This window comes from Camellia sinensis, chromosome 3 (assembly GCF_055761805.1).
Source record: "Camellia sinensis isolate YWXY chromosome 3, ASM5576180v1, whole genome shotgun sequence".
NCBI classification, from domain to species: domain Eukaryota; kingdom Viridiplantae; phylum Streptophyta; class Magnoliopsida; order Ericales; family Theaceae; genus Camellia; species Camellia sinensis.
The window spans coordinates 206,730,439-206,750,635 of NC_138963.1; the positions used below are offsets into that span (position 1 = coordinate 206,730,439).

At 33.1% G+C, this 20,197-nt stretch overlaps 1 pseudogene across 1 annotated transcript; it reads left to right on the top strand.

Annotated features, from left to right (window-relative positions):
- The first annotated feature begins 8,173 nt into the window (after positions 1-8,173).
- Positions 8,174-19,598, top strand: LOC114258323 (triacylglycerol lipase OBL1 pseudogene; annotated as a pseudogene). The gene is made up of 2 exons (XR_014365146.1): positions 8,174-8,810; positions 19,260-19,598. The product of XR_014365146.1 is annotated as a triacylglycerol lipase OBL1 pseudogene (transcript).
- The last annotated feature ends 599 nt before the right edge of the window (positions 19,599-20,197 follow it).

Here is a 20,197-nt window from a genome sequence, read left to right on the forward strand (position 1 = left end):
TTTTTTGTGACTAAAATAGCCTATTTTATTTTTTGTAACTATTTTAACCCCTAACTCACCCAAACCTTCTCGCCAAACACCGCCTAAGTAATGTAGAATAGTTCAATGTAATTGTCCAAACGGATGTGTCCAAATAGGAAGATTATTAACTACTCCTAAAGCACTATATATTTATCAAAATGAGTGAGGTTTAAAGTTGAAGTCATTAAGCCTCCGTTTGGGAAGTGGATTGGTTTTTTGGCTTTTTGGCTTTTTTGGCTATTTTAGCCTGGGCTAAAAAGCTTGGTTTGGGAAGGGCTTTTTGGCTTTTTGGCTTTTTTGACTTTTTTTGTGAGAGAAGAATGTAATGATTATAGGTTGGATGTGATGTTTTGTTTGTTATGGCTAAAATAGCCTATTTTATTTTTTGTGGCTAAAATAGCCAAAAAAGCCTGAAAAAGCCCTTGCCAAACACAGAAGCCTCCGTTTGGGAAGTGGGTTGGCTTTTTGGTTTTTTGGCTTTTTTGGCTATTTTAGCCTGGGCTTAAAAGCTTGGTTTGGGAAGGGCTTTTTGGCTTTTTGACTTTTTTGAATTTTTTTGTGAGAGAAGAATGTAATGATTATGGGTTGGATGTGATATTTTGTTTGTTATGGCTAAAATAGCCTATTTTGTCTTTTGTGACTAAAATAGCCAAAAAAGCCCAAGAACCAACTTGCCAAACAGAGGCTAAAGAAACGTTGACTTGTGTTATAGTCTAACAATTAACCTATTAACCGTTAAAAAGTAAAAAATAAAAATTACTATCTTGTGTTAAATATATATATATATATATATATATATATATTGTAGAATAACATTCAGCTTGCTTATTTTCATTATTTAAAAAATATTTTTCAAAAAATTTTATTTTCTTATTTTCCGCGTTTTTTCATTTTTACTGAATTTTTTTAATATTTTAAGTAATTTTTTTACTTTTTAGACACACCTAACATAAATATACCTAAAAAGTAAAAAAATTATAAAAAAAATCTTTTAAAAATTCACTAAATACCAAAAATACAAAAAAAAATACAAGAATTCAGTACATTTTTTATATTTTTATGTATTTATTAATTTTTTAAAATATTTTTTCACAAAATTTTTACTTTTTAGATACATCTAACTAAGGTGCATCTAAAAAAGTAAAAAAAAAATGTTTAAAATTAAAAAAATATTCACTAAAAACAAAAGAATACAAAAATCAAAAAACTCAATTTTCAAAAAACTTAATCCAGAAAATTCAAACTAAATTCAAAGATTATTCAATAATCACTGATTTTGACCATATAGTACAATTACAATAGAATTTCTAAATTCAAGTGATTTTTGATTTTGTAAATGATTTTATGTTTTGAAAATATATTTTAATTTCTTTACAATAAATCTTCAAAACTCGAGTTTGAATAGTAATTTATTGTTTCAACAATAACAATAAAAAAAATTCAAATTGTCGGTGTATCATACACCAAATTTTTGGTGTGTAAGACCATCTCCAACGCTTCATCAAAGTTGACATCAAATTTAAAATTTGGTGAAAAAGTTACTGTTTGGTGCTCTAACGGTTGCACCAAATCGATATTAAATTGAGATTTCAACAAACGATTCATCAAACTGAGGACAGAATACATATTTCATCAAAACACTGTGTGTGACCGTTGAAGCAGAAAAGCTTCAGAATTTTACACATGGGTCGACCACTTGGATGACCACCTGATCGACCCCTTGGTCAACCACCCAGTTGACCAACCGGTTGACCAGTGCATGCGAAATTAGCCTGGTTCAAACAGTTCAAAAAAGTAAAAAAAAAATAAAAATTGGCTTTACCGGTCGACCCACCGGTCGACCCACGGAGGTAGGTTCAAACAGTTCAAAAAAGTAAAAAAAAAAAAAAAAAGATTTCCTCCTAACCGATCGACCAACCGGTCGACCTGCCGATTGACCATCCGGTTGTCCTGAAGGAGATTTGATGAAGGTGAACCGTTGGAGCATTCAGTATCAAATTGAGGAAATGACCATTTTTTTACTCAGATTTTGTGCAATATTAGGTGAACCGTTGGAGATACTCTAAGGTGATATTGTTTGATAAGTTTTTCTCTCCTAGGGGTTACTGAGTGAAAATGCCATTTGGGAGGAAAAAGGGGGCTCCGACCTCCCTCCGAGCGCCTTTCTCCTCTCTTTCTCTCTTTTTTGATAATCTGAATTATTTATTTTGTAAAATATTTTGTGTATATTATTTTTTTTAAAAAATAATTCGATTCAATAATAATAACTTTTTTTTTAAAATATAGCGTTTGTCACAAAAAAAAAATGAATGATTTATTAAAAATATAGTTATCATTCTTTTTTTTAGAGATTAATGCGATAAATTGAATATGTTATGATTACCAAATATGTTTTTTTTTTTTTTTTGGTGTGTAGTTGATACATACAAAAAAAAAAAAAATCACAGAATAAATTATTTGAATTATCTAAATGAGATTTGTGGTAAGTCCTAAGGCCGCAGATAACACCTTCCATGCCTTTAATTAATTTCATTATCCATATGTATTATCAATAAGCTAGTAACACATTAGATAAAAATTATAATATATATAATATAATAAAAAATAGATACTAAAGATTAGTTTGGAAAGTAACTATTTTAATTATTTTTTAAATTTTTTGTGAAAAAATATAAAGAGAATAATTGATTTTTTATAGTAATTTTTTATTTTAAAATTATTTTAGCTACTTACCAAAATAGTCTCATTTTGTTTGGTTTCAGTTTCAGAATTTACTTTTCAGAAAATTCTAGGTTGCGTTTGGTACAATTTTGTAACTATGATTTGAGAGTATGAGTTTATTTTGAGTTTGTGAGGTTTGGAATTATGATTTGAATGTGGAAAATTTGTTTGGTAAAGAGTTTTGAAAAAAATTTTGAAAAGAGTTTTGAATTGAGTGGGGAATTGTTGATGTGATATTTGATATTTTATACAAAAATTTGCAACTTATAACCAAACATACAACTCAAAATTATTTTAAAGCACATAAATTTTTTAAAAAAATTCAGAAAATATTTTTTTCGAATATATAAAAATTAACATATCAATTGCAAAAAAAAAAAAATCACTATTCCGGTCAACCGGTGGGACAATCGGTTAGGCAAAATTTGCACAAAAAAAATTCCAAAAAACGCGCCTGTCTCAGAGTTCTCTGCAGAGTTTTGGAAACGTGTTTCCAAAACTTGTTCCAAACATCATGTTTAAATGTAGTTGTAGAATCACGTTTTCAAAACACAACCAAACTTAGTCCTATTTTTTCGTTTTCTGTATTATTTTGTTTCACTGAATTTTTGTAATATTTTAAACTTTTTTTTTTTAATTTTTAGACACACCTAACATAAATATACTTAAAACGTATAATTTTTGTGAAAAAATCTTTTAAAAAATTCACTAAATACAAAAAATATAAATATTCAGTATATTTTTTGAATTTTGGGTATTCATTAATTTTTTAAAATATTTTTTCATAAATATTTTACTATTTAGATACATTTAAGTAAAGTGCATCTAAAAAGTTAAAAAAAAAAATTTATTTAAAATTTTTAAAATATCCACTAAAAATTAAAAATTAAAAAATTAATTTTTAAAAGACTAAATGTAAAAAACTGAAACCAAATATAATTATTAAAATTATTTTTGCTGCAGGCCACGTAAATTGATTGGAAGAATTATGTGATTTATGACTTGAAGAGACAAAGAGCGGCATTGAGGTAGATGAGAATAGAGTGTCCAACGACTCCATTTTCTCAATTTTTTTTTTTTTATAAAAATTATACCCTTATTGAACTTTGATTAATTTCTTAAGCAATAATATTGATAATACGCAAGTAGATGTTATTGAACTTTATTTTTCTCTATGATTAATTTATATATACATGACAAATTTCAAGTAGATGATTTGGGATGACTTCGTTTTGATAAAACTAATTTCGTAAAAAAAATTAATGAAAATTTTAAAGACACTATTATTTTTATATTATTTTATGTTTTCGTGAAAAATAATTTTTAAAAACTTATAAAGTATTTTTTAATAATTTTTACTTTTGATCATAATTAAAATGTTTTATGACTTGACCAACAGTGTAACAAGATGAATAAGGGTTGTTATGATATCATTTCCCATAGAATGTGTGAGGCTATTGGCCCTGTTTGGTAAGATTTATTTTCAGTTTATTTTAGTTTTTAGCTTAATTTAAGTTATTTTGATGTGTTTGGTTCAGCTTAATAATACAGTTTATAGTTTTTTTGAAGTCAAAAATCAACTAATTCTTTGAGTGGGGGAGGAGAAGTTTAATTTATAAGTCAAAAATCAGCTTATGTTCATAGTTATAATAAGCTGTTACACTTTCCCACAACTCTACCAAACGGGACCATTGTCTATTCTGGCCTAATTTGGGAATTTGGTTAAAAAATAAATTTTGACTTTTAATCTATTTTTAATCACATTATTTTTTTATTTTTTTACATATTTTAAAAAAAAAATCAAAAAATTAACTTTAAATCAACTTTCAAAAATAACATTCTGTATATTTTTTTTAATTATTTTTTTTGGTCTTCCAAAAGTATCTATTTTGAAAAAGAATAAGGTATTTTTTACTCATAATTAAACAATGATACTGTGCTCTTAAAAGAAAATGTCCCAAAAATTAAATTCTTGAAACATATTGCACATTGCACTTTATTTAAATTTAGAATAAGCAAACGTGACTAGTAGCTTGAAAGAAAGGCCCCCGAATCCCCCCCTCTGAATTCAAAAACGACATTGTTTCGTCGTTTTGATTTTTTTTTTTCAGAAGAAGAGAAGGAAAAAGAAGGAAGAAGAAGAAGAGAAGGAGGAAGAAGAAAAAGAAGAAGAAGAAGGACTGGAGGGGTCAACAAAATCGGGCTGGAGGCAGAGGCGGGGTGGAGACAGGGCTGGGGGGCGGAGGCAGAGGCAGGGGGCGGAGGCAGAGGCAGAGGCAGAGGCGGGGGCTGCGAGGCAGAGGCAACGGCGGGGCTACGACAAGTTGCGACAAGGCGACGGCGGGCGACGATCGGGCAAAGGCGACGACGAGCGGAGGGCTCTCGCAGCTGCCATCTCCTTCTCTTCCCCTCTCTTCTCTTTCTCTCTCTCTTTCTCTTTCTCTTCTAAATTTCGGACTGTTCGGGGGGACAAATTTGTGGGGAAAAAATCATTTTTCTAGAACAAGATAGATTATGTGGGTAGATATGAGATGTCTTTCGTATTAATATGGTTTCCGGCACATCCAATGTCAAAAGGGAAATTTAACCAAAACATTTCTATTAGGCCCTTATTTAGTAAAAAATACAATCTAATTTATTTTATTTCATAAATCTCTTAAGGAGGAAACATATAATTAAGTAAGAATAAAATAAAATATCTTTTTTTTTTTTGAAAAATATTGACATAATAACATGTTACTGTGAATCAAAGTAATATGTTACTGTTACTGTTTACATCAATTTCGACGGTAATAATGATTTTTTTTTTTTGAAGAATTTCATAGTTGTGAGATCAATAATCCTCTCATATGGATTGTTGTTGAGATCCAACGAAAAATGAGTTAAATCCCTATAGATCTGTAAAGATAAACATGGTCGGTGCTGTCAAACTGGGATTGCTGGCTGGGAACACTCCGATGATAAAGTTAGTCACTTGAATTAAGGAAAGAAGATGCATAAATGAAGGATATTGTGTGTGCTCTGTTGCAAAGAGATGATGTATACCTCTATTTCTTGGGATGCCCTCCTTTTATATATAGGGGGTGTGATATTTGTCTCATGAGCTTCCTTGTTTGGGCTAAGCCTATTGTCAAGACTTATTTGGGTTACCCCCAATAAGCTAATATTCTTTGGACTACCACAATAGTTAATATGAATTTTATTTGATAGATCTTGATGAGAGAATTTTAAAAATACTAATTTTATTAAAAACTAATATCTACATCAAAATTTATATTATTTTAAAGTTTAATATTTTAGTAATATTAATATGTGTTGAACTTTTGAAGAATTTTTTTTTATATTTATCTTTAATACATTAAAATTTTATTATAAAAGAGTTTTAATCAAATTCTAATGCCAAAATCATAACAAGTAAGGTCTCGTTTCGGAACAGACTTTTTTAGTAACTTTTTAGTTTTTTTGACTAAAATGTGATGTAAAAAAAATTAATATATTTGAGATGATTTTTTAACTTTTTATGAAAAAATATATAAAAAGTAAAGAGAAAAAGAAATCTTTAACTTTTTAATATGAATTATTAATTTTTTAATTTTTTAAATAATTTTTTGATTTTTTAACTAAAAGAAATTCTTGCCAAACGAGGCCTAATAATTTCAATATCCAAATCATAACAACTAAAAACTCGCAGCTGGCTGCCTTTTTTTTTTTTTCTTTTTTTTTTTATTTTGCGTGTGCGCGCGTGTGAGCGTGTGCGTGTGTGTGTGTTGGTTGGGGGTTGTTGTGCAGTTGTCTTTTTTTGGGTGAATGCTTGTGCAGTTGTCATGGATCAAATACCCATCCAAACAGCACAAAAAATCTCAATCCCCGAAATTCCAGTTGTTTGCAAATTACTATCCGTACTTTCTGTTTTAAATGAACTACATAATTTAAATTTTATTTCTGTTTTAAATGAACTACATAATTTAAATTTTATGTTTAACTTGTTAAAATTTCATTCGAATTGAACTCAATAGTTAAATAAGTTAAATTTAAATATAATTTAATTTGAATTTAAAAAGTTAATTATTTGACTCGTTAATTACCTGTACTAAGGAATTATTTGGGATGTGCTAAATAAGTATACTTTTTGACTTTTTAGACTAAAAAGTTAAAGAAAAAAATGTAGTTGTTTAGGATAACTTTTTGATTTTTTATGAAAAATTGTGTATTAAAAAATTGTATAAATTAGTATATAGGAGAAGATTAAGATAGAATAGGCAATACGACAGGACGTCCTAAGGGGCCGCGTGGGTAGCGTATAAGCTAGGAGATGGTTTTCTCCTTTTCAGATGTTGAATTGAACGTGTTGTTCGGCCCGTAGGAGCCCACCACGGGTCCCATTTGACTAATCGGAACCGTGTAATGTGTAGAACTCGTCGAGTACTATATGTTTGTAAAAATCACGTTGATCGGATATCAATAGCTATCTGATCAGATTAGTTTTTTTTTCAATCGTTAACTATAACACCATCTATTTTTTATACAAAACAATTTGATCATATAGTTAGAGATATCCAATCAACGTGATTTTTTATATGTATATAGTACTCGACAAGTTCTACACATTGACGGTTCAGATTATCAAAACGGGACCCGTGATTGGCCCCCATAGACCGAACATCACCGTGTTATTTATGCACCCCACCTGTGCAATTTTTCCAAAAAAGTTAGCTCTGTGTCTGTAGAGATGTCAGAGTTGTTTGTAACAATTTTGTGTCAAATTAATTTTTTATATTTTTTTTAGTGAATAGTGATAACTTTTTAACTTTTTAAATTTTTTGAGGTATGCCAAACCAGTCTTTAATCTCATGCTATTAAGCACGTAACAAACAATATAATGTTTCAAAAAACGTAGGATAATTACTTCTTTCCCACATCTTTCATGGGTAAGACTCACACAAATCTACATATGTGGGTCTCACACCCATGTGAAATATTTAGTAAAATAATTGATAAATTATTTAGAATCTCTAGCATAATTCTAAAAAAATAATGAAAAGGCTAAATAAATAGCCCAAATCGACATAATATATAGACATGGTGTAGTAGATCACTTGCTCCACCAATTTTTTGGAAATCATATTTTTATCTATAATTTTCAAAATCTTAGTAAGAAAAATTCAAAATTTTGTATATAATTCCGTTACGAATTCGCCTCTACCAGATAAAAAAATTTGATTCCCCTCTTAATTATGACCATACAACCACTTTTCAACAAGTGTTTGTCACATTTCAATTTTGACAATTTATTTGTCTTGAATCATACTACTCATTATGCTATCAATATATATATATATTTTTTTTACATATTAAAAATTGATATTTGTCAATAAAGAGTTATTGGGGTACATATAGGTGAAAAATAACTTGTTATAATCCAATTTTATTTATTTATTTTGCAGATTATGAAGAGCAAATCTCAACACAAGCCATGATGTTCAATGACACAACCTCGAACCCTGACCTAATTATGGTCGCATTCAGAGACACAGAGCCATTCGATGCGGATAAATGGCGGACAGATGTCGACTTCTCATGGTTTGACCTTCATGATGTGGGTAAGATACACGGTGGCTTTATGAAAGCTCTGGGTCTACAAAAGAAAACAGGCTGGCCCAAAAAGATAGATATGGGCCCGGGCCAACCATCATTTGCATACTACACAATTAGACAAAAGCTCAAAGACATATTAATGGACAAGAAGTATGAGAAAACAAAGTTTATAGTGACCGGACATAGTTTGGGAGGGGCATTAGCAATTCTGTTTGTGGCAGTGCTAGTGTTACATGAGGAGGCATGGTTGTTGGAGAGGTTGGATGGGGTGTACACTTTTGGGCAGCCTAGGGTTGGGGATGAACAATTTGGAGAGTTCATGAAGGAGAAATTGAGGGTTTATGATGTGAAATATTTGAGGTATGTTTATTGCAATGATATGGTGCCTAGATTACCATATGACAACAACATTTTCTTGTATAAGCACTTTGGGCCTTGTCTATACTTTACCAGCTGCTATAAAGGCAAGGTTAGTCATCTCTCTTTCTCTGTTTTTTTTTCTTTTTCTTTTTTTTTGGGTTGACTTTTTTTAAATTTTTTATTTTTACTTATTTTGTTCGTCTAATTGTATAGACCTGAAAATGTATATTCTTAAATAAGTTTTTTTTAGAGTGCACTTAAAAAAAATTACCAAAAAAGTCAATTTCAAACCACCTACTATTTTGAGCTTGGTCCACTAGTGTTTTTATTTACACATATCCAAACCAATAGTTAATGGGATATCCATACCCATAGTTAATGGGCCTTCAAAAAAAGATGGAATAGAAAAAGAAAATGACCAAAAAAAAAAAAGGGAACTAATCCAAAGGTCCAAGCCCAACATATCATACCCCATTTAGGCCCAAAACAAATTTAATACTCCATTAAGTCCTCAAATTATCAATAAGATGAAAATACCCACAATATATCATCCAATTTACACGCACGCAACCATCACCCACGATCAACTCATTCTGATCAGTACACTATCACATCTCTGCCGCTCGAAATCGAATTCTCAATCCTCTATCTCTCCTCCGTTCGACTCCATTCCCTCTGAAACCCTACCCTAACCACAAAACGAAACCGTTCATCTTCATCACCCATCTCAGTCTAATCAGTACACTATTACATCTCCACAGCTCGAAATCGCATTCTCAGTCCTCCATCTCTCCTCCGTTCGACTCCATTCCCTTTGAAACCCTACCCTAACCACAAAACGAAACCGTTCATCTTCAACACAACACCAAGCCGTTCATATTCTCCAATCGGCGACTCTCAACAACACGAAGAACCATCACCACTCTGAAGAAATTTCATAGTTCCTGACTTCCGATTCACAGAAATGGGAAAAAAAAGTAACATCTCTCTTCACCTATTCTTCATTATTTTTCTTTCAAATTTATACATTCTTCTTTCATATTTCGTATATACACATTTCACATACTTCAAAATGTATAAACCCTCTTTTATATATAATCCCTTGTTTTAAAACATTATACTCCTCTATTTTAAAACATTCTAATCCAGTGTTTTTACACATAAATCCATGTTCTTACACATTCAACACCTTATTCTTATTCTTGTTGTTCAATATTGGCTTTTCTTATTGTTATTGTTGAATACTTAATCTTCTCGTTGTTATTGTTGCTGTTTACAAAATGCAATGGGCTGTTCTTATTGTTGATACTGTTTATAAAAACTGCAACATCATACAGTTTCATTTCATCACTCTATCAGTAACATATCTAAATTTATTCAAACTGCAAATGAAACTGCAAAATTACACAGTTTAATCACTACTCAAAACAAATAGGTAACTTATTATAAGGCACAAATCAAACTGTCAAATTATACAGTTTCGTAACTGTTACCAACAAATACATATAACTTCATATTAAACTGCTTATAAAACTTCAAAATTATACAGTTTTGTCACTATATTACTCATACCCTGTTGGAAGATATTAGAAAAAACAAACCCATATGTCCAAAAATCCAATCAGGGATTTAAGTATCTCCCCTTTTGAAAGTCCTTCTCCTGTATCCACTGAAATGCCACCAACATCTCCCCCTCCACAAAAAAACCCAAGCACCACAACCAAAAACAACCAAACACCATAGACCCTACCAAAAAACCCACAAAACAACCACACTACCTACAAGAAAAAGCCCAAGAACTACACCACAGACCCCACCCACACAACAAGCACCAACCACACCTCCAACCACAACAAAAACAAACAAAAGAAAGCTAACAAAAAAACAAAAAGCTCCTCTAACCAAAAAAAGAAAGCTCTAAGAAAGCCAATCAACTCCCAAAACAAAAACCAAGGCATCAAAAGGGAAAAAAACAACAGTCCCTGCAAAGAGAGTCCAACAATTCAATTACCATTCCAACATCGGAACAGTAATCAAACTATTGAAGGGGGTCAAATTCACAAAAGCTCAATAGACAGAGCTGGAAAAAACCCTTTTTGGCCCATTATAAATGCTCTCTCCTCAACACAACTGAAGGCTTCTTGGTGCAGATGCTACAATTCCATTGTAACAGAAATGACAACACTCTACAACAAAAGAAAAAGAGCATTTATACTTGGCAAAAAGGAAATTAAACTCAGAAATGGTGATGCCAAGCTCATTTTTGGTATCGACTGTGGAGAAGACAACATCACTACCAAATCCTATGCAAGGCCAAAGGATTTTGAGCTTCCATTTTACAACTGAAGATGCAAATCAGTAAAGAGATTGGATGGCAAGTCTTTGACCAAAATGTTTCAACAAACAAAAAAAGGAAAATCAACCAATGATCGTCAAGATCTTGCAAGGGTCATCACCCTTTACTTATGCTTGAAACTTCTCATGCCTACAACAGGCCATACACTCAGTTGGAGTTTCCTCAACTATTTGACAATCTCAACAACATCAAGAAGTACAATTGGGTTGAGGCAATAAAAGACACATTGATGAATTCAATGACAAATGCAAACAACAACCCAAGACATGTCACTGTATGCGTCATGTTACTCTTGGTAAACACATTACTCAACTACTTCACACAAAAATATCAGACATCCACCTATTTCTAACTATCTAACATATTTCAATTTTTTTTTACAGTACTGGTACTGTGAGCACAGTAAACTCCTCCGACCATCCAACAAAGAAGGCTTCCCAAGGTTTATAAAATGGAACCTTGGCAAAATGTACTCCAAGTGGAAACACATCAGCCTTGCTCACTTTGAAAAGGTATTCAAACTCTTCTATACTGTCATAGCATAAATCTATTCAACACTCATTTCACAGTCATTATAGTAAATATCATGTTATGAAACTTTCAAATTCTTCGGTTTCAAACAACATATATTTAACACTTGACTCACATTATTCACAGTACAAATCATATTATGAAACTGTAAAAGTTTACACTTTCAAAGCACACACTTATTTAACATCACTCCTGTTATGAAACTGTAAAAGTTTACAGTTTAAACGCACAAATCTATTTCACATCACTCATATTATGAAACTGTAAAAATTTTCAGTTTCAAGAAACATATTTTGACACTTAACCCATATTACTAGGAATGGCAACGGGACGGGACGGGGCCGGGGATCACCCTCCCCGTGCCTGATCCCCAATGACAGAACTTCCCCCCGTTCCCGTCCCCATCCTCGACGGGGAACCCACCACGACCCCCATTCCTACCCCCTACGGGGATCGGGTTTCCCCGACCCCGAAAATCCCCGGCCAAAACAACAACATCAACATCTCAGTGAGCTCAAAAAGCAACATTAAGAAGATCAAAAAAAAAAAAACAAAAAAAAATATGTCGTAGATATATATATATATATAACAATCATAAAAAAAAATTAATCATAGATATATATATACAGATATATATATATACGCAACAATCAGATCTGTTCTTCTTCATCAGATATATATACAGATCTGTTCTTCTTCTTCTTCAGATTTTCAGATCTTCAGATCTTCAGATTTAATAACAAATAACAAATACCTAAACACACCCAGATCTTCAGATTTAAACACACCCGTGAGCATCGCAGCAGAGAGAGGGAGAGAGGCCGAGAGAAGAGAGGGAGGAGTGACGCCGTGAGGGAGAGAGGAGGAGCGACCGACGCCGACGCCGGCACCATCGCCGTGAGCATCGCAGTAGAGAGAGGGAGAGCATCGCAGATTCGCAGCAGAGAGAGGGAGAGCATCGCCTAGAGAAGAGAGTGTGAGTGGAAGAGAGGAGTGAAATGAAATGAAATAACCTAAACACATATACTATATATATTCGGGGATATATACGGGGTGTACTCGGGCCGGGGGCGGGGCGAGGCTGGGGTTGGGAAATCTATCCCCGTCCCCGGCCCGAAAATGATCGGGGGTTTATTTTTTAATACCATCCCCGGCCCGTGGGGAGTTTTTTTCGGGAAAAAACCGTCCCATTCGGGGTGGGGGGGTCGGGTCCCCATCGGGTCGGTTTCAAATTGCCATCCCTACACATTACTCACAGTATAACTCATCTTATGAAACTGACCAATTTTACAGTATTACTGATATATGCCATATTGTTCCAATGCAGGTTAACCAAAGTGCTTTAACCCCAACTAAACAAGAAATACAGTTATTGCATATTAATCAAAGCACATCAACTGACTTTTCAGCAAAGAACATGACCACAAAAAGGACAATAAGCGGAAAAAAAAAAACAAAAGCAACAAAAAAAAAAAGACTTCTAGACAATGATGAGAAGGACTTTCTCGAAGAAGAACCTCAATCAGAATCAAAATCAGAACAAGAAGAACAACAACAAAAAAAGAAAAGAAAGCAAAAACCACAAGAAGAACCAGAAAGTGATGAACAAGAAGAAGAGAGTGATGATGAAAAAAATAAGTGACTGATAAAAAAGAAGCTGATGAAGAAGAAACTGACGAAGAAGAAGAAGAAGAAGAAGAAGAAGAACCAGAAGAACCTGATGAACAACAAGACAATGATGAAGCAGAAGAAAGACAAGAAACAAAAGGTGATCAACAAGAAGACACTGATGAAGAAGAAGACCAACAACAAGAACAAGAAGAATAACAAACAAACCAACAACAAAAAGTCAATGAAGAAGAACTGACAAACCAATGAGAAGAACTCCAAGAGAAATCTGACATGTTTCATGCACAAGGTAAACTATTGTCTACTACTAAAGCAAACTGCAAAATCCAATTAAACTAACCAAAACACAATCTAACTTTTTTATAGGTTATGTCCAAGCACAAACACCAACCAAAGTGGACGACAAGGACAAACTCATATCAGCCATGAGAGCACAAATGCAAAATATGGAACAAAAATTCATGGCTGAATTGCGTAAAAAAGAAGATCAATTGAAGGAAATGTCCACCAAAAAAACTGGTAGTCCTCAACAAAGATCAATGGTCAAGAAAATCAAACAAAAGTTAAGAAAACAAGCACATGACCCAGATTTTGAACACTAACCAATGACAAAAGCCAAAGAAGATGCAAGGAACAAGACACAAATTGCTACTGATGTACCCAAACCAACAGAGGGTACCGATGAAGGAAAAGAGAAACAGAATGAAAAGAAAAAAAAAAGAAATCGAAGCAAAGATAGAACCTTTTACTGAACCCGAGCAAAAAGAGGATGCTCATGAAGCAAAACAACAACAGAAAGAAAAGATGCAAGAAGATATTGGCCAACAGAAAGTAGTTACTGCTGAAACCAACCCAAAAGAGGATGTCAATCAAGAGAAGACACAACTTCAAGTATTGGAAAGTGATGATGATTTCAAGGAAGAATCAATCAAAAACAAGCCACTCGCTATTTCATGCCGCAAAACTAACAAGGTTTGGCATAGCCTATCCAAAAAAGACCAAGACCAAATTCAACTCATCAACAACACACAATCAAGTGCTTGTGTCTGGTCTGGCAGTGAAGATGAAAATTGTGTATACTTTTCAGATATATGCAGATTGTGTACGTTTCCAACTACACAATTTTATACATATTCAATAACCTATTTCACAAACCTAACACATTCTCATATAGAACATGTTTCAGGTCATTGATGCCTTCTCAGAAAAGAAATTGGCACTCCAACCAACCATTGAAGAATTTAAGAAGAATGATCTAGCCTTTGCAAGAAATTCATATGCGGGAAGATCTTACGTTTTCTCAATACTCATCAATGTAAGAAAAACTTAACATACCTTTCAATATTATTCAAACTGCAAAATTTTCTACTTTCTTAACATGTCTTACCACAGTTTTATAACATATTTCAAACATATATATAACTTACAGACTCCACCACAAAACCAAGATCAAGCACTGAGAGAAAAAATGATGGACAACCATTTTCCAAAAGCAATGAAAAACAGATATATCCATTTCCCAATCAACCACGACAACCATTGGGCAATTGTGATCTTTGACAATGCTGATGGGATATGGAGACACTATGACTTTTTGAGACCAGCAAAAGATTGCCACAACAAGCACTTTGAAATTGTAAAGGAAATTATAAGTTAAATAAAATTTCCTACTTAGTTCCATTCCTTTAAAAACATCTCAACTCATCACTATAACTAACAAAAACACCCACTAACTACTTTGTAGCAACAACATCAATTGAGATGGAATAAAGCATTACTCAGCAATCAAGGAAACATGTCATCATCTCAAAAGTGCGAGACAGTAATTGCATCAATTGAGGAATGCCCACAACAAACCCCACACTCGTACGATACAAAATCAATAAACTAATCTTCCAATATGCTAAATTTTGCAGTTTTACCTAACTAATTAACTTCATCTAAAACTTTGCAGGAATGATTATGCAATCGTCGTCTGCAATGTTATCAACCAATATATCAACTGGCAACCTGTGCAGAAATCACTTCGACCAACTGAGTGGGTCAAATTTCGAACAGAAATCATCAGTCAATTGCTCAATGATGAGAACCCATCTTGGAAACTCGAGCACTACCAAATGTTGACAAAACATACCAAACCATAGAAACAATGAACAAACTTCTTAATAATACAAATATGCAAGTGAACATATCTTTGTACTTTTTTTTTTTTTTAACATGTGACAAGTACTTTATATACTTTTGGGAATGATCTTCTTCTGGTTATTATGGTGAAAATGATTATTGTCATTGATGTTGTTGTTGCTCTTCTTCTTGCTATTATTATTGTGGTTGTTCTTCTGACTGTTTGTGTACTTGTTTGTAGTTGCATTTATTTTTATACAGTAAAGCTTGTTTCTAATAATTCTTGAAACTGCAAAATTATACAGTTTCATCAGGTTGTTTCTAATAATTCTTAAAACTGCAAAATTATGCAATTTCATCAGGTTGTTTCTAATAATTCTTAAAACTGCAAAATTTTACAGTTTTGTCGCTATGAAATATGAAATAAATGAATCATGTAGTAAAACTGCATTTCAACATTATACAGTTTCAATAAGAAATTTTCAACAACCTTCTCAGCATTCCATAAAAATAAAAAACAAAATAAGACTGTTACAAAACAACTTCAATAACAAAAGAACACATCAAAAAACAAAAAATAATTCAACCAACTTTATTCATTACTTCCATAATACAAAGTATCACATTTTTTATTATCATAATTCCTCAAATTCAAATACAAATCCAAAAGAATAGACTGTGGCCTCAAATAGCAGCCTTGCACGTCTTCTTATTGTGATTTCCATATTTCAAGCACCTCCCATACTTGATCTGCTTCACATTCTCACCCTTAGAAGGTATCCTCTTCTTCTTGTTCCGCCCGGGCTGTTTCTTCGTTATAGAAGGTTTGATAATCAAACTACCGGCACCATCAAAGTCAAATCTCTCACTTGAAGGCACTGGATAAACAGATTCCTTGTATGACTCTCTAAAACAATCTACACGAAAAAAGGTATCAATGAAATCATACACATCTCTACCACTACTATGCAAAGCATGCACAACATGACAACAAGGAAAACCATTCAATTGCCATTCATGGCAAGAACAAGTCTGTCTACCAATATCAACATAAAAAAAATAGAAGAATGAACCTCAAGTACAGTATCACTAGCAACAATCACATCCCAAGACTTAGCTAGCTTCAAAGAGTCCACCAACTTCTTTTCCATAACTGGACACAATTTCATAAGCCATATTTTAGATTCAGCTCTTTTATTCGACAATTGAGTCATGATTTGAACCCTAATCATATCAACCATACAAGTAATAGGCAACTCACGGGCCCCACCAATCAAATTATTGTAAGACTCGGCAACATTAGATGACATCTCACCATATCGTTTCCCTCTAAAAAATGCATTCGCCCACTTATCATTTTGCAAACCATCCAACATACTATCAACTCTACCATTCCCAACAATACGCCTCAATTTCTCCATATAATGTTGGAAAGAAGCAACCGTTGGCGCATAAGCACATTTAACTAATATTTTTATCAAACTCAGCTTATAGTTAGTATGAAGTCCCACCAATTTGTCAATCAAATTTCTCTTCAAATGATTCAAGCAATATGCATGATGTGCATTGGGAAAAACCGATGAAAGAGCATCTAGCAATCCTTGTTGACGGTCCGACACAAAGGTCAATCTTCGGCTTGAACCAACAACTTTTAACAACTGACTTAAGAACCACATCCAATTATCTTGATTTTCAGCGACAACAATCGCAAAAGCCAAAGGAAACAGACCTGCAAACAAAATAACATGAAACTGCAAAAATTAACAGACTCACAATACAATAACACACTGACAAACCAAACCTATACTAACAGGAAATAAATACATACCTTGATTACCATCCTTTGATGTTGCTACAAGCAAATGCCCCTTGTAACGCCCCTTCAAGAATGTAATATCAACAAACAACAACGGACGACAAAATTGAAAGCCATACAAACATCCATGAAATGCCACAAACAACTTCCGAAAACACCCACTACTTTCATCCACATCTAATTCAAACACACTTTCCGGATTCGTTCTCATAGCTGTCTTAAGGTAGCGTCGAAGTTGGTCAAAAGAAGTTGCAAAATCACCAAACAATCCATATCTTGCCATATCAACTCCTAATCATGCAACCCGAAAAGAAACATCTATACCATATTGCTTCTTCAACTTTTTTTTAACTTCAATAGGACTAGTCAATGGATTATCACTAATATCATTTTGCACAATATCAGACACAAGTCTAGAACCAACCATTTTGCTACAAGATCTACGAGCAACAACCCCACAAGTATGCACATTATCCAACTTCATTATAAAAAAAATACCGGAATTCAACAACACTCTTCCATGCACAAACCATTTACAACCCGTAGACGACTTCATTACACATTCAGCAGTTACTCTTGTTGCATCGTTCTTCAAATAATTCACTGCAAAACCACCCTCAACTGCATACTTAGCCAACGCAATGCGGAAAGCCAGCACTCCACCTTCAAATTCTTGACCAACACTATGTATAATTCCCTTCCAATTAGCAGACAACAAAATTCTCTCTGGTTCTAGATAAAAACTAGGCAACAAACCACTAAAATCATCACAATCGTTAACCAAAGAACTCTCACAAATTACAGAATCAATCCTACAAGAATTATCATCATCAACCTCTACAATTCTCTTATCACCCACAACAACATCAACAACACGACAACCAGTACCACCTACCATTGACAGCATATTCCCCAAATCATCATCACATTCAACAATATAATTAGAATATCCAGGAATAGAGAAAAACAAACAAAAGTTACCAACACTCAACTCCTTGAACTTCGCACATATTTTCTCAACAACTTCATGATAACTACATCCCTCACTAATCTTAATAGCAGTACAAGAATTACTGTATTTGCACATTAAAATGAAACAACTCTCCACAAATCAACAAACAATTGTTCAAAGATTCCAAACTGTAAAATTATATAGCTATAACATATCAGTACCAACAGTGCACAATTCACAATTCCAAACTGCAAAATTATACACTTACAACATATCAGTATCAAAACACCAGAATTCACAATTCCAAACTACAACTTCAAAGCACATTACACTATACAACAAACAAAATCAACAAAATCAAAATCATTACACTATATCACAAACAAAAATCAAATAAATAAGTATCAAACAAATAAAATTTATCACAAAACAAAGAACTAAAACAACATTGCTAAACACAAACCAGATATCACGCAAATTTACTTATCCATATATACATACATATATGTATCGACAGATACAAACCACATACACACACAGAGATATATATATATATATATATATGTATATGTATGTATCAATAGATACAAACCAGATACAGAGAGAGAGAGAGAGAGAGAGAGAGAGAGAGAACGTACGCAGAGATCGCCTGTACACAGAAATTCAGATCGCACAATCAGATCCACCTCACAGCACAATGAGATCGACCACACAGCATAATAAGATCGCCATAACGAAGAGAAATCGAGATCGCAGAGGCGAAGATACGATTTTCTTTTTTGAGCGGAGCAAATATTTGATTTTTCACGTATATATACATCTCAAACAAAGGGTAATACAGTCATTTACAAAATACGAAAATAAAAAACGGGAACTCTGGGTATAAAACTTAAAAAACTGTGGACCTATTAATCTATTGAAAATATATTGGGATTAGAAGGGAAATAGATCCCCTACATAGGACTACATAGTAATTTTCCAAAAAAAAAAAAATAAGGGAAAAAGTGTATAAGGATCAACTCACATTGCAGACTAAAGTGATTCTTAACCAGGAAAAACCTGTCCCAAAAAAACTAAGACTAAATGAATTCTCTATCTTGAGAATTTTGATTGAGAGTCACACTAACACATTACATTGGGTAATATCCAAGTAGTAGAGGAGGAGCCAAACAAGAACTACTTCTCACTGTTGTGGGCAATACCCATGTTCTTGAATGCAGTGATGGAGATGATTAGGGGTTTCATCATCCCATACGTAAAGGGAACAGTCTATAAAGAAGGCTGGCTTTTGAGGTTGCTTAGGCTAATCGGGTTTGCGATTCCTGGATTTTCTGCTCAGTTTCCTCAAGATTATGTCAATTCCACTCGATTGGGATATGTCCAAGAACTAGAACCTGAACTGGATTGTAAAGATGACTAGTTGCAACATCCTGATCTGTCCATTTGTATTGCATCAAATATCTAATAATTTCATTCTAAATTGTTTGTTCCAATAATCTACACACACACACACACACACATATACATACACACACATATATATATAATATGTGTATGTATATGTGTGTGTTACCAATTGGCACATTTTGTTTTGATAGTGTAATATTTTTATGTGGGTCTCTCGCATCCATGGAAGAGATTTGGTAACAAATTTAGTAGATTATTTGGAAGCGTCTTATTATGTGTCATATTTTGGTTACATCGTTCGACAAAAATATATTCAATTTATTTTAAACCTTGTAAATTAATAATTTAAAAAATTATAATTATAAAACTAATTTATCAGTGATAATAAATGGGCCCATACCTACTTACTCAATCAACCTCACAATAACACATTGGATTTTCATCTTCTCTATTTCATAAATCAGTGGTGCTACAAAGCCCGAATGGGCAGCGGCTCGAATGGCTCAAAAAAAATTTCCCTAATTTTTTTTTTTCTTTTCAGCAGGAGAAAGGAGGAAGACAAAGAAGGGAAGGAGGGGGAGGGGGAGGAAGGAATGGAGGGGGCCTAAAAAATGGAGGAGGAGGTGGCGGAGGCGACACGATCGGCGGAGGCGACGAGCGGGGCAGAGCCGACGAGGGGCAGAGG